The sequence below is a fragment of the Phasianus colchicus genome, chromosome 2 (genome assembly GCF_987193195.1).
Source record: "Phasianus colchicus chromosome 2, bPhaCol1.hap1.1, whole genome shotgun sequence".
NCBI lineage: Eukaryota > Metazoa > Chordata > Aves > Galliformes > Phasianidae > Phasianus > Phasianus colchicus.
This window is the reverse complement of record NC_143437.1, coordinates 17,254,072-17,267,815: the sequence shown is the minus strand read 5'-3', so window position 1 is coordinate 17,267,815 and position 13,744 is coordinate 17,254,072. Positions and strand designations below refer to the sequence as shown.

Below are 13,744 nucleotides of genomic sequence, written 5' to 3'. Positions count from 1 at the left end.
TTGTTCTGCAGCTGTGCGAACGCATCAGCCTTTATCAGGGAGATAGGTAACAATTTGCTGTAGGTGAGAATGCAACTGAAGCTTCATTTCTGGCTGCAAATAATGAATGGTTTTGGCTCCAGCTAACTTTCAGTTGGTTTATTATTGCACAGTTTACAATTGTAACATTAAGAACTGTTTTCAGTAAACGTCTTAATTGCAGCAGCTAATGCCTGGAACGAGTCTGCTTTATTCTGTTGGCACAGGCCTACAATTAATATGCTTAAATATGAAGGTTTTCAGCCGTGATCTCATCTGGAGAACAAACATTCTCTCTGAGTAGTGGTTTTCTTTTGGAATTGTTTACTGAGCCTGGATGAGAGAGCAGTTGGGCCGTTAAGAACTGTTTATTATCAACAGGTTCGCTGGCAGGGTTGAAATATGGATATATATGGATTGAACCATCTCGGATCAGCTGTTAAATGGAACAATTATGAAAACACCACCTCTGCACTGCTATAAGTTTTCTATGTCTCTACAAAGAACTCAGAAGCAGAGAAATTTGTACATCGACACAAAGCGTCTTGATCTCACAGTATAAAACTGAATAAAGGGTTCTCCAGCTTTTCATCTTAACAATAAACATTAAGCACTGCAGTATCACATCTACCTGAAAACACCAAGACAACTCTGTTCCCTTCAGTTTTTATTCCTTTGAAACTTCAACCTTTTGATTTCACTAAGAAACACAGGAGGGATCTGAGAGGTTGCTGCTGCTGCTGGAGAATGTCCCATGGAGGGTATCTGCCACCTTTTCTTCTCCTGAGTGTCATCCCTAAAACGTTCCTCAGCTGGAGGAGGGAAGAGGAATGGGGAATTTGAGATTATTTGCAGGAGTGAAATCTAAATTAACTTTGACTATCAACTATGAAGGCCTCCATATACTATGCTTACATGATTTTACTTACGTATGTAGTCCTGGGAAGTTGAGATACAGCAGCTGGTTTTGGTCATATAGGGGACCTCTGTCCAAATAGTGACTCCAAGACTGGAATTTAGTATCTCAGCTGTTGTATTTTCTTTAATTCCGTAGTTTAATCTATCAAAAGATTTAAGTCTGGAGATATTAACAGATGTTAATACAAGACTCACAACTCCAACTTGGTGCCCATTTGAATTTCCTGAATTATTAATCAGGTTATTGCTGCCTGTAATATTCTTAATTATTGATATTACTGCATGTGCTGATAATCAAGCTTAATACCTCTGGAAGCTCCTAAATGTATCTATTCTGAATGCTGTATGAAAACTCAAGTCCTACAGTAGAGGCTTTGAGTTAATCAAGTCTGTGGAACTAAATTCAGGTAGTATCCAAACCTGTCTGCTTTATTTAATGATCTGTAAACACTTCCTGAAACAGTTTTGCTACAAATCCTTTGGCCTTTATTTTTCATTGCTACATAATAGTGTTTACATATAAAATGCCTATCTTGCATTTTTGCATCTTGCACACACAAAAAAAGTGTCTGGCTTACAAAATAAATCCTACCTCCTGAGCATGCTTATCCAAATTCAACGAGTAGAGAATTAACAAAACTTTTAAAATACAGGTTCTAAAATACAGACCTTCTATCTTGTTGCCAGCCTAAGCAGGTTGAGAAACATTACGATAAATGCTGTCAGCAGAGGCTTCGGAGGTGGGTGGGGTAATTTGCTTCTATTTCCTCTCTTGATTAGCAATTTGCTTCTGTGGAGGAAAACATTCATAACACTCTTGTATTATTAAAAAACCCACCTTACTATAAAAACTATGCATTTAATAGAAATACTATAAATACTATGCATTTATAGAAAAATATGTACTGTATACATAAATGTTTATATTCATTTATATACATACACGCACTATATATATGTGCATATATTATATAGACTATAGAAGTCATCTACTTGCTATGTTATTTCTCTTTCTCTAGCAGTGTATATGACCAAAGCATCCCAGCTTGTTCTTGTGAGAAGATCTCTGCTGTTTGCAGTAGAGGAGGAGATGTCCCTGATGACTGCCGCCTTCACAACATGCATCAGAGAGCTGAACATTGTGCACTGTATGTTTTGGAAAAAAAGTAAAAATAAAAAAGAAAGACTCTGTTCTGTGCATTGCCAAAAAAATTAAACATCTCTGCACCTCAAACTGCTGTTGAAAGACTAAGATCAATCCATTTTTTTAAAGCTTTTGTGAGAATTGAGGAATGTGAATGTGCACAGGCACTTTGGGTTTGTTTTGATCAGTTTATGTATCAGTCATTGTGGAAGAAGTTTCTCATTATATATTAATTCATAGTACATCAAATTTGAATTTAAAGCCATGCAGAGGAAGTGCACACTAACAAACGGTACAGATGGGAATAAATTAAGCTGAGCATTTGCATTCTGGGAAGTTTTGCAGTGTTTATCTATAGAAACAGCTTTTAGAACGTGTTCAAAACTATCTGCAAGTGCTCAGCAGTGAGGAGAGGAATACAGGTACATGCATACCAACAGCAGTTCTCTAAAGAGAAGCAGAAAAAAAGCACACTGAAACTTTGATCTCAAGAACTTCCTTTCTGTATTGTCGGTGAATTTATAAATAAGGTTCATTATTGAAGGGAAGTTGATGCAATTCTCGAAGCTGTGAGGTAAGAGTTTTGGCTACCGTGCCTTCTGTTGAACTGCTTACCTTCCCATTTTCACAGCATGACTGTTAAATTACTCCAGCAGTAAGCCCTTGAAACTGTCCATTTCTGAAGGATTGCAAAAAAACACATACTGCAGTATTTCCCAGTATTTGTAAGGCACATCAGAGTTGTGTGCATGAAGAGTTGTAAACGTTTAAGCAGAATGTGGTTTTAATTCTAGAATAAAGTAGAAAACTTAGTTACTTAAAGATATTCTTAAGTGCACTCTTGGGTTCCAAGACTCACAAGCAGATTCACAGAAGGCTTCTGACATTTTAATCCACACCCCCCTAGTTTTCAGTAAGGCATCACGAGGCAGAAAGCAACTAGGACGTGAGTTGATGGCCTCAAGCTGCACCAGGGCACGTCCTGGTTGGATATTAGGGAACATTTCTTCACAGAAAGAGTGGTGACACACTGGCACAGGCTGCCCAGGGAAGTGGTGGAGGCACCATCCATGGAGGTGTTCAGTAACTGTGGATGTGGCACTGAGGAATGTGGGTTAGTGGGCAGGAGTTGACAGTTGGACTCAGTGATCTTAGGGGTCTTTTCCAGCCTCAATTATTCTGTGACTTCAGCAGATGCTGTAGCGACAGAAGTGACTTTCCTCTGGTTCTTGTGGGACAACCTGTACTGGAGGAAGGGAGAAATTTGGCCTTGGTCCCCACTTATAGACCTTAATCACGTTACATCCCCAAATCATTAAGGCCCTGCTGGTAACAAGCTAACAAATAGAGTGACAGTCTGCAAAGCTGCTTGTGCTGAGCCACGCAGGGCTGCAGACCAAGTCAGGCCAAGCAACAGACATTACACTCAGTGACAGTTTTCAAAGTAATGTAAAAAATAGGTTTTTATGTTTTTAATATAATTTAAAAAGAGAAAGCATTCTACTTCTGAAGAGAAATACTGGAGCAGAATATTTGACCACAGACACCAAACAACTGGTTCTATTTAACATGGTGCTGGTATTCAGCCTCTTTTCTATGGTGCTCCTACTTTTCTCATGCCTCTCGTCGTCTTATTCCAGTAAAACAACCAAACAAAATCCAATCACTGCAACATGGAGGCCAAGCCAGAGACAATAAGCAAAGAAGTCAGCCTGGCGTATCTCACGGAAGGTGAGCTCACACACCTTGGCTTTATGAGCTGCTATTGCTGCATATCTGCTCTCAGTTAAATTGACTTCTTCGATTTAAACCTGTTCAACTAGTCCTGTGTGTTACTTTGTAAAATACAGTGATTTAATCTTAATTACCTTTAAACTTCAACAGCTATGTTTCTACTAACATGTTAGCATTTATACATGTACATAGGTTTTCCATTGTGTATTTAATCAAGACAAAGTGTTTAAAGAGAAATGCTGGCAAGAAGCAAACAGAAGAAAATATATGGGAGATTCATTCAAACGTGGCCACCCAAACTGTAAACCCCACATATGACACCTGGGCTCACTTCACATTGTTCTGGTGTCTGCCATTGAAACTGCCCTAACCAGCTGGACAAAAACTGTTTCTAAAAACCAAGCTGGCATAGCACGCATAACATCATGCAGCTGTAAGAAGCTATATTTAATAAATATTAGAGCCGAGCTCAGTGCATGTAGGTCATCCTTCCCATACTCTTTTCAGTGCTCAACTTCTAAGATCGTTATAAAAATAACCACAGAAAGTTAGTTTCATTAGGAACAATTTCAGTAAATGAATCAGAACCCTTCAGGGCTTGCCTACCCCTCCCTTGTTTTCATAAATCTTTCTTACTTTCCTTCCTTACCCTTTAAAGACTATATCTGTCCTACTGCCATCACTTTCTATGGGGACTTTTATAACAGAATTCCCAGCTCTGGCTAAGTGAGTGTTGAGCAAATAACCTCTGGGACAGAAGTGATGAAATAACACGATAAGTTTCAGTGAAACTTGGAAAGAAGTAAGAGCTGATGATACTTGCAGACTTCACTTGCAGTCTTCTCGTTTTTTCTGTTTATTTTTCTCTCTCTCCCTCCCCATTCCTTCCCAGTTCTCCCAGTTGCAAGGCAAGCTGAGCCAAGCCCAAAACGTGACCTCCAGAGGCAGAGCTACTGCCACACTTCTCTTTTAAACAAAGGAGACAGGATAGTTAGGCTGCTCTCCAGCCCAAGCTGTTCTAAACAGTGAATTCATAATTAGCTCTGGCATTTGGTAGACTGTTACTTTTCAGACACTTCTTCTTTATGCTAAACATTAAAAGCAGAACCATCCCTGACTGTTAGTGCAGCAGCCACTTGTACCCACCATGGATGTATATGTAATGTTCATGTTTCCAAGAGCAGCCCCAGGCATTTCCAAGCTCTCCAGTAGAAGATTTCTGTTACTATGTAAACCCACGCAATGCTTATTTGTTCTGGGCTGCTTAATCACATACACACAAAGGGAAACTACACTTTTTCTCTAAGATAGCAGTGTGCAGACATCAGCACGCTGGCTCGGTGTCCTGGGGGTTGTTCAGCCCACAGATACTTCCCCCCAGCCCACACTGAACTGTGCAGTCTCAGGGAGCTTTGATGAGGATTGAAGGGCCAGAAGGAAATACAGCGTCAAATGCAAAACCAAACAAATAAACAACAACAACTAACACTTTCTCTGTGTGAAATCCAGGCTCCTCCCCAGCCTTAGTGGTGGAGCAGGGGCGAGCCAGCATTTTGCTGGTCACAGAGAGTGCAAATCTGACCCGAAAGCACCCTCCTCTGCATGCACACAAAGCTGCTTCCTGCTCGGACATGCTTTGCATTGTTGCCAGCAGTCAATATGACTCCATTTAGTTTTCTTTCCCTTCAGAATGGTTCTTGTAAGCTGTCCAGAACAGATGCTGCCCATCCAGCACCTGCCTGGGCTGGAGGACCCACAGATCTCAGCAGGGCATCTGATTACCTTCCTTCTATCCTCCTTTTCCATCAGCCGTTTACAAAAGCATTACCTGGACACCTCTCCCCAAGTTACGACCACCACTGAGCCATCCTCTTGGTGAAGATGCAAAATGGCAGCTTGGACTCTTCAGCCTCCCAGATGGAATAGCAGGGCAGCTGCCTTTGGCCAAAAAAGCCATATAGCTGTTGGGCCAGGCTGAACAGACACGAAGAGATTATCACTGAATCCTTCAGCCTTGCTTCAAAGCTGGGGTTTTAAAGCATTTCCTCATTTGGAGTAGAAATCTTTTTTTTTTTTTTCTCTGTGCAAACTCAGTGCCCTGACTCAATAACACATCTTTAAACTAGCTATTGTTGCTTCACAAACACTTGGGGTGGGGGGTAGGGTGCAGCTGCAGAAACTTCCCCCTCAGGGTATCCAGAAACACGGCATTCAGGGCACCGAGGCCGATATCGAACCACCCTCACTGCAGTCTCACCTTCCTTCCCCCTTCATCTCACAAACATCTATTTCATGAATGCACGATGCATGGAGAGGCTTCTTGTATCACTTCAAAAAGAAAACCTCCGGGAAATATCTTTCTCTCAGTGCTTTCTTTTCTACATACCAACTTTTATATCAACAAACTGCATGGGTCATGAGCTGTAAGCTTGGCCAATCCACTGCTGATTTTGTTCTCATTTGAAATCAAGTTTTGCTTTCAAGTTCAAGACGAGTTGATTTTGTCTTCCTGCACACAGCTGCCAGCAGCTTCATGACCTTTCTCAAGTGCTGCAAGTTTCCTGTGAGAATTTCCTCTTCTTGAACTACAGAGAGCCTCCCAGCACGCCTGTCTTATCGTCCAGGTTTTCTATTTAAACTTTTACAAGTTTAAGACCAAAAAAAAAAAAAAAAAAAAGCAAAATCGTCATTTGTTTGGCCTCGTTGTATGATGAGGAACAGGAGCTCTGCTTTGGGTTTGCTTTTCTCCTCAGTTCCGGTGCTGAGATGAGAATAAGCAAAAGTGATTTCCAGCAACCTTCATTTGAGAGTCCTTTTTGTCTTTGTGGATTTCAGCATACTTACCCTATTTCTTCCATGTGTTTTTATTATTAGCACACATGCAAATATCAGAGAGAAGAACAGCAGTAGCAAGGTGCATGAAGATAGACAAGATAGCATAGCTCCCAAAGGTCCAGAGGAGCTGAGTCATAAACCATAGCAAAGTCTTACCTGGCTTGGTAGTTGGCAAACGGTGCCAAGCAAATTAGTGATTTTGGCAATAATTATCTATAAACATCTTGTGTTTATAAACATGAGGATGTTGTGTACACAATTACCTGAGACATGTATGAATATAGATTTATATATGCCACATATTGCACATCTTTTGAATATATAGTTAGCATAGAATTGGTAATCACATACAGATGTGCACAATTAGCATATATTTAATCTAAACTTATTGTATAATGCATTTATGTATTGCAAATATCTGTAATGTAAAGAAACAAATTTTAGAGTTAAATTGTACCTGGTAAAACTGGCTGAGCTTTCACAGGAATTTTGGAAAGCAGCTTTTGCTTGCAGTCTGCACAACACCATTAACATCTACTGTACAGCTTCACCCCATTCAGCAAGTAAGATCCTTCCCTGAGAGCATTTCCAGAAGCAACATGTCCATGCCTTGTTATTTTGCTTCTCCAACAGGAAAACTCCTGTGCTGTGCATCTCCAGCATCCGCCCCACTTCTGCAGTTCTGGGATACTTCCCTCACGAGCTCTGCTTATTTCAGCCACTTCTCCTAAGCTGCTGCCAATAGAACTGGATTTTGTCTTCTGGGTGTAGGTGCTTGGCTGCACCATGCAGCAAGGGAAACCACGAGGGAAAAGCAGCACTCTGCTGTCCCCATAGCAGTGTGACAGCAGCAACACGACAAATGTGTTTCCAGCCCAAAATATCAAGTGGCTTTAAACTGGGATCATTCTCACAGTTCTACTACACAGCATACAGGGCCACACCTGGAAAAAGTGGGAAGGAAGAAAGCCTGGGAGATGCCCAAGTTGGAACAGAAGAGATTTTTATTTCACTAATGCACAATCTGTTAGCTCAAAAAAAAAAAAAAAAATTTCCAGAGCCGGTTTCAAGGAAGCCTCCCACAACAACATTGTGCTCAGCTGCCTCTGGCCATCACTTTGTTATTTCAGGCATTGGCTGGCTGCAAGGTAACTAGGAAAAAAATGGGAGGATGCAGATAGAAGTTCTGCAGTGAATTATACATCTTTTACACAGCATTAAGCTTGTTTATTCTCAGATCCAATATCTTTACAGTCTGACCCACATAACCAAGCCTAGGATGCTTTTGCTTTCTGGCATATACAATGCAGAAGAATAAAAGTATTAGGGGGCAAAATTAACAACACATAGTACATTAAGGAGTAATCTTTATGTGCTAACTAGAGCAAGATCTCTGCCTGAACTGATGAAACCTAGAGACCTCTCTAATGTGAGAAGAAAAAATTTTTTCCAGTGCTTATGCAGAGTTCCTTCTAAATTCTCATTGTCTGTTGAAATTGCAGCTGCAAATTCAATCTGTTACAGCTTCAGTGGCACCTGAAGAGCTTTCATTGCTCTTTCATTGCAGGGCAGTGCCCTGGGGTGGTTAGAAACACAGCCCAGTGACTGCAGAATTAACCTGTGAGCTGAACCAGAATGAGATGATTGCATGAGGCAATTGCTTTTTGAGCCCCGCATCCAGCACCTCCTCAGTACATCTATTTGTTGTTTCTGATCTTTGAGGAAGCCATTTGAAAGTGATCTCAAGCACAACAAGCATTTCACACGGACAGACACACGAGGGGTGATATTTAGCAAACCTGTACTTCCATGGTTGATGTGGAAATGAGGATTTGTCACACACATCTGGGATGATGCCGGCAGCACTGGCTCGAGTTGAAAAGGCCACCCTGGGTCAGTGTTAGTGTTGTATTATATCCTAAAGGGTATGTCCATGTTAAAGGAACCACTCCATGTTTAAGGAGCCACTCCGTTTCTCCATGTTAAAGGAGTTTGGTCTTAAAAAACCCAAAGGATCACTCTTCCACAGCAACTCTGGACAACAACAAAGAGAGCAGGCTCAAAACACAAGGGACTATTTACAGGTACCTCTGGTGCAAGCCAGAGCACGTGCTGTGAGTTTTCGGCATTTCTTCTGGTTTATGTGCTACAATTAGACCAGAGAAAAGCAAAGCAATCAATGCTAGGCTCTGGAGAACTGAGTTTACTCATCACAATCACACTGAAGGAGCAACTCTCAATCTACATGCAATGCACAAACCAAAAGCTACCAAGAAGATGTTTGCTGTGTAAGCACAGGAGACTCAGAGATCCCTCACGGAGCACATTATTGGGAACATGATGCAAAACCCCCTACTCCATCAGTGCCTCAACAAAGCGAATCCTGAGAATGCACTGACCCACATTGCTCTTTCCATACAGGCACTACCTTTAATTACACTCTGTGGAAGTTAACACGCAGCCGTCGGCTCTCACAGCAGCAGCAGTTGATGCAGCATCATTAGCAGTTCTGGCAGCCCACCGAGAAATAATTACACACATAATGGAACCACAACAGCGATGACAGGCTCAGCACACAGCCGTGTAATCAAGGGAACATATAGATAAGAACAATACCAGCATACAGTAACTCAGAGGGAAATAACAAGTGTATTACTGAAATAGGTTTAAAGGAGTAGGAAGAGAACTGGGATGGGAGGGGATCAAACTGGCATTTCTTTTGATTCAAGATCGACATCAGCTATAATCTATATGTTTAGGATTGGGTCCAATTCAAATCCCAATGGACCTCCCACCCACATACACTTCATCTGCAGAACTGATTTAGTTCAGTTCAGAACTCAACTTCAGGAGAAACACTTTAAAATACAACATTCCATAACACGCAGAAAGTGTTCAAAAAGTGAATATTTCTTGGGCCATTTTTGCGAAGCAAAACATTTCAGAGTGGTTCTGATTGAGGCTTAGCCTCAAGGGGCAGAATACTAATTTAATTCTTGATCCATCTCTCACATCCTCAGTTGCCACAAGTCACTGAAACTATGAATTATGGAACACTGGAATTTATAAGAGATTTCAGAAGTAATGGCAGTCTTTGGAAAATGAATGTTTTGAACACTTCAGAAGTTCTATATGAACAAACCAGTGTTATCTCTTTAATTTTTACACCTACTGCCTCATTGGCTGTGCTTGGTAGCACGGGGGCAAGCTTTGGTTTCAGGGTGAGACAGCATTTTATGCTAAAACCTGACAGTTCTTGTTTCATCCCATTTACAGTGGACACTTCTAGATAAACAGCAAAACAACATCAGCTTTTGCAGTATTTTCCTTCCTTAGAAAAAAGGAACAAAAAATAGTTCTGACTTTTTGGATCCAGGTACACCTGCAGTCCTCTGTAGAAAGCTTTTGATTTACTGCTGTCTTTCCTAACCCCCTGCCACCCCCCCAAGAAAAGTAGCATGCGCTTCATTGTCATGTATCTGAATTTCTAAACATCTAACGTATGCAAAACAAATACTTCTGTCACTTTTGGAGACAATTCTTGACAGAATTCTTCAGCTTCTTCATTATTCCTCTGTTACCATGCAGTGTTTTAGGAAAAGCATTACAGAGAAGCCAGTGAGGTTCAATTTGCCTCTAGGAACAGCAAGATTCCAGTTCAGCAAGTCAGGTGAAATCCAGATCTCCCACTCTCGGCATGTCTGGAAGCAGGAAGGTGTGTGCAGGACTCCCAGTGTGTAGCAGAGGAGCACACAATCTGTGTCTGTGTGCCAGCTGTGCATCCTGGCCTGGCACACCCATCTCTGCACGTGGGCTTCATCAAGTCAGACCTCTGCACAGAGCTCTGTCTGACGGAAGGATTTGTCTACTGATGCAAGCGGTGGAGATGGTAACCAGGAGAACTATGGCTTGGGTTCAATGAAAGTTCATATAAAACACAACTAAAATTTTCACGTGGAGCCAGACACGGTCCACGGTCAAGTCCTTCATAAGGAAATGAATTTGTTTGGGTTCCTGAAGCTATGCCAAGCAGACGCACATGCTTACGACACGGTGTGAAGGCTTGCAGCAGTACTTCCAACCCCATTCCGTTCTTGTTTGCCATCAAGACAAGCCAAACGCCTTCTGAAAGGTGGGGAGGAAGCAGCAGGGGGTTGTTCTGTTTTTCATCTTTTTTTTTTTTTTTTTTTTTTTCCACCGTGACAAATGAAAGCCTTCAGCAGCACACACAAATAACTGTCCCAGCAGTGCGGTTTCTGTGCTTCAGATCATTTCCTGCTCGCTGCCTTAGCCCGTTAATTTCTCTGTGCTGTTGCTGAAGTGCTCACAACAAAGTGAACATTTGGTCAAAACCAAATGGAGCTGCAGTCAGGAATCACACCCAGACAGTACAGCAAAACATGCTTTCAAATAATATAGCGGACTGTTTAGATCAGCATTAAACCACTGCAGGGCTTTCATTGTACTGTTCAAAAACAGAAACCGTTGTAGTATCCCCAGAGTGGAATATACTGTATCAGAGCATCAATCTTATTGAGTTTCCTCCAAACCTCAAACACCACTTAGGATCAAATTACGCTCAGTTAAAATCATAGCAGTTTTTCTGGGTTTACGTTGTTGTAGCTCTGAAATGTAATACAGCCCTTCAGAAAACAGCTTCATTTACATGGCACCAAGACTAAGCACAACAGCTTTCCGAAAGCTTGAGCAGATCTTTGCTGTACCTAATTTATCCATTGTTTCCTACCATAGAGAATAAGTTGCTTGTACATGTGGCTCTTGCAAACCTACAGAAAAGAGTTTGACAGTATTTCTTTTTATATGCCTTTGATCTGCACACCAACAACGCGCTTTCTTGATGAGTTACCACGTAGTACAGGAGGAGGCGCATGTAGCTTTTTGAGTCTCTCACCACTATACTTATCAGCAATATTTATAGGTTTATATATAATGCCATCATTTTTAAAAATATGTTTTAACTGAACATATCTTTTTGCATTACCTTCAGAAGGTTGAATCCCTTCTGTGCTTTAAAAAAAACAACAACACTACATTGTGTCCTTTCAGAAGAGTGAATTTGAGATCTTTTCTGGAGGAGAATCTTGGGAGGAAGAAATGAAAGAAGAAGAAGAAACAATTGCTTGTTTTGTTTGTCTCACCGAATGTTTGTCTAAAAAGTGACGTTTTTAGCACTAAATTTAGCAAAGACCCAAGTAGAAATGCCTGAGATCAGTGCCCTGCTGAACTGAAAAATAGGAATTCCTCAACCTTGCGTGGTATTTGACAGGTCTTCACAGCAACATTAATTCAAGAGTACCTTGTGCTATGTCTGTTCTCTCCTTTACACATCTGTATCAATGACATACAGTGACCTACAGGCTGCACACACTGCACTGACAAGCCCAGGGAACTGCTTACAAACAGCCAGCAATGTGCCGTACCCTCAGCAGGCCTCAGGTCCTTTCACTCCTTCTCCCCACTTCCTGAGGCTCTTCCTCCTGCCTGCATTTCCCCTCTGAGGACAAACTATGTTCTTTGAGAGCATTGCAATGAAAGACACCAGTATTACCCAGCCTGAGTAGGAAATCACGTACACATGGGGCACATTTTCCATCTGTGCTGGACTTTGAGAAAAGATGATTTCAACAGGTGTGAGGGGTTCTACCCCTGACACCATCTCAGGGAAAGCAAATCCCCCAAATAAGTAATTAAAGACATAGCAAGCATGTCATATTGCATGATTTTTAAAACAAAAGCTTGAACTTGTAAATGCATCACTGGGTTATTCCAGCTGAGCAGAGCTGGGGAGCCCAGCCCAAGCAGCAGCTGACAGCCCTGTGAGCTGTAAAGCCAGGCCTGCTCACTCAGAGCTTTAGATGTCCTTGATATGGCATTTTAAATAGCTCAAGAAAACATTCCTGAATGCCTGGACTAACACGTGGATATCCCATCTGTTATCGCTGCAAACCCTGCAGTTGTAGGTCTTACCAGCAGATGCCACTGCAGTCAAGTTGTTATAAAATACACAGCAGAGTCATTAAGGAAGACCTTTTGTTAACTAGCACATCTTAGACATAGTACCTACCCAGAAACTCTACAAAATTACCTAAATCACCAATTGGTCGGTGGAATAAAATCCCCCAAACCCTGCAGCATTACCAACCCTCTCAGAAACTGAGATGTTCTCAAGTGTAGCACTGAAACAAAACCACAGCATTGCAAAGAGTGAAGGTATCATCTGATGGCAGCAGAAATGCTGTGTGTGGCAGATGCCAGGCACTTCCTCTAATCCACCCTGAAGGATGCTCAGTGGACAACACCAGACATTGCAGAGCATTGGGAAGCAGGGACACTGGTGGCATCCCACCACCTGTGCTCCTTCAGTCATGGGCAGCCTGCTGTGTCTCAGCATCTTTTCCTGTGGGGAAAAGGTGGAAGAACTGATCTTAACGTCTTAGCCTATACTAGAGACAGTTAGTGGGTGATAGAGGAAGCCCTGCTGCAGCAATATTTCTGCCTACAGCCAGCTATGCTCCTGAGGAGTTTGATAAGGCCCAAAACGTTGTGCAGAGGCCTGGCAGCTGTGGGCTGTAACTTATCCAAGGAGCAGCTCACCACAGCAGTGAGACAGACTCCACCATGCCCTGACTTCCTGCACTTCACTTTTCAGAAGAAAAATAGTTTCAAAGGACATGTAAAGACATCAGGAGAGATGAGCTGTGGGTTCAGTGCTGTAACAAGACAAATGGAATTGGACCTTCAAATCACAGCATTAACACATTGCCACTCTGAAGACAGTTTCACAAATGGAGAGACATTCAGGGAGACTGCAGACCACGTCTGTGCCAAAAAGGGTTGATGCTGATACAACAGGTGCCCAGCACACCCTGCTGTTTAAGCAACAGGTGGATTAGGCCCAGCATTCAGCTGAACAAATAGCACTGCTAGGCTCCTATAAGCAACAACCAACTTTACTGAGCCCCAAAGCTTTTTACCTTACCAGCATCCAACTGGGCTTGACCCAAGATGGTAACACTTAACATCTTGACTCTAAACACACCGATGAGATTAGCTGCCCTACGCAATGCATTTTTC

The 13,744-nt window shown here is 41.9% G+C and overlaps 1 long non-coding RNA gene across 1 annotated transcript; it reads right to left on the bottom strand.

The window, feature by feature from the left end:
- Window positions 1-1,338: 1,338 nt before the first annotated feature.
- Window positions 1,339-6,430, bottom strand: LOC149918868 (uncharacterized). The gene is made up of 3 exons (XR_016463998.1): window positions 5,643-6,430; window positions 2,696-2,870; window positions 1,339-1,726 (listed from the first exon to the last, which is right to left on the bottom strand). It is a non-coding gene; the product is annotated as an uncharacterized LOC149918868 (long non-coding RNA).
- Window positions 6,431-13,744: the final 7,314 nt, after the last annotated feature.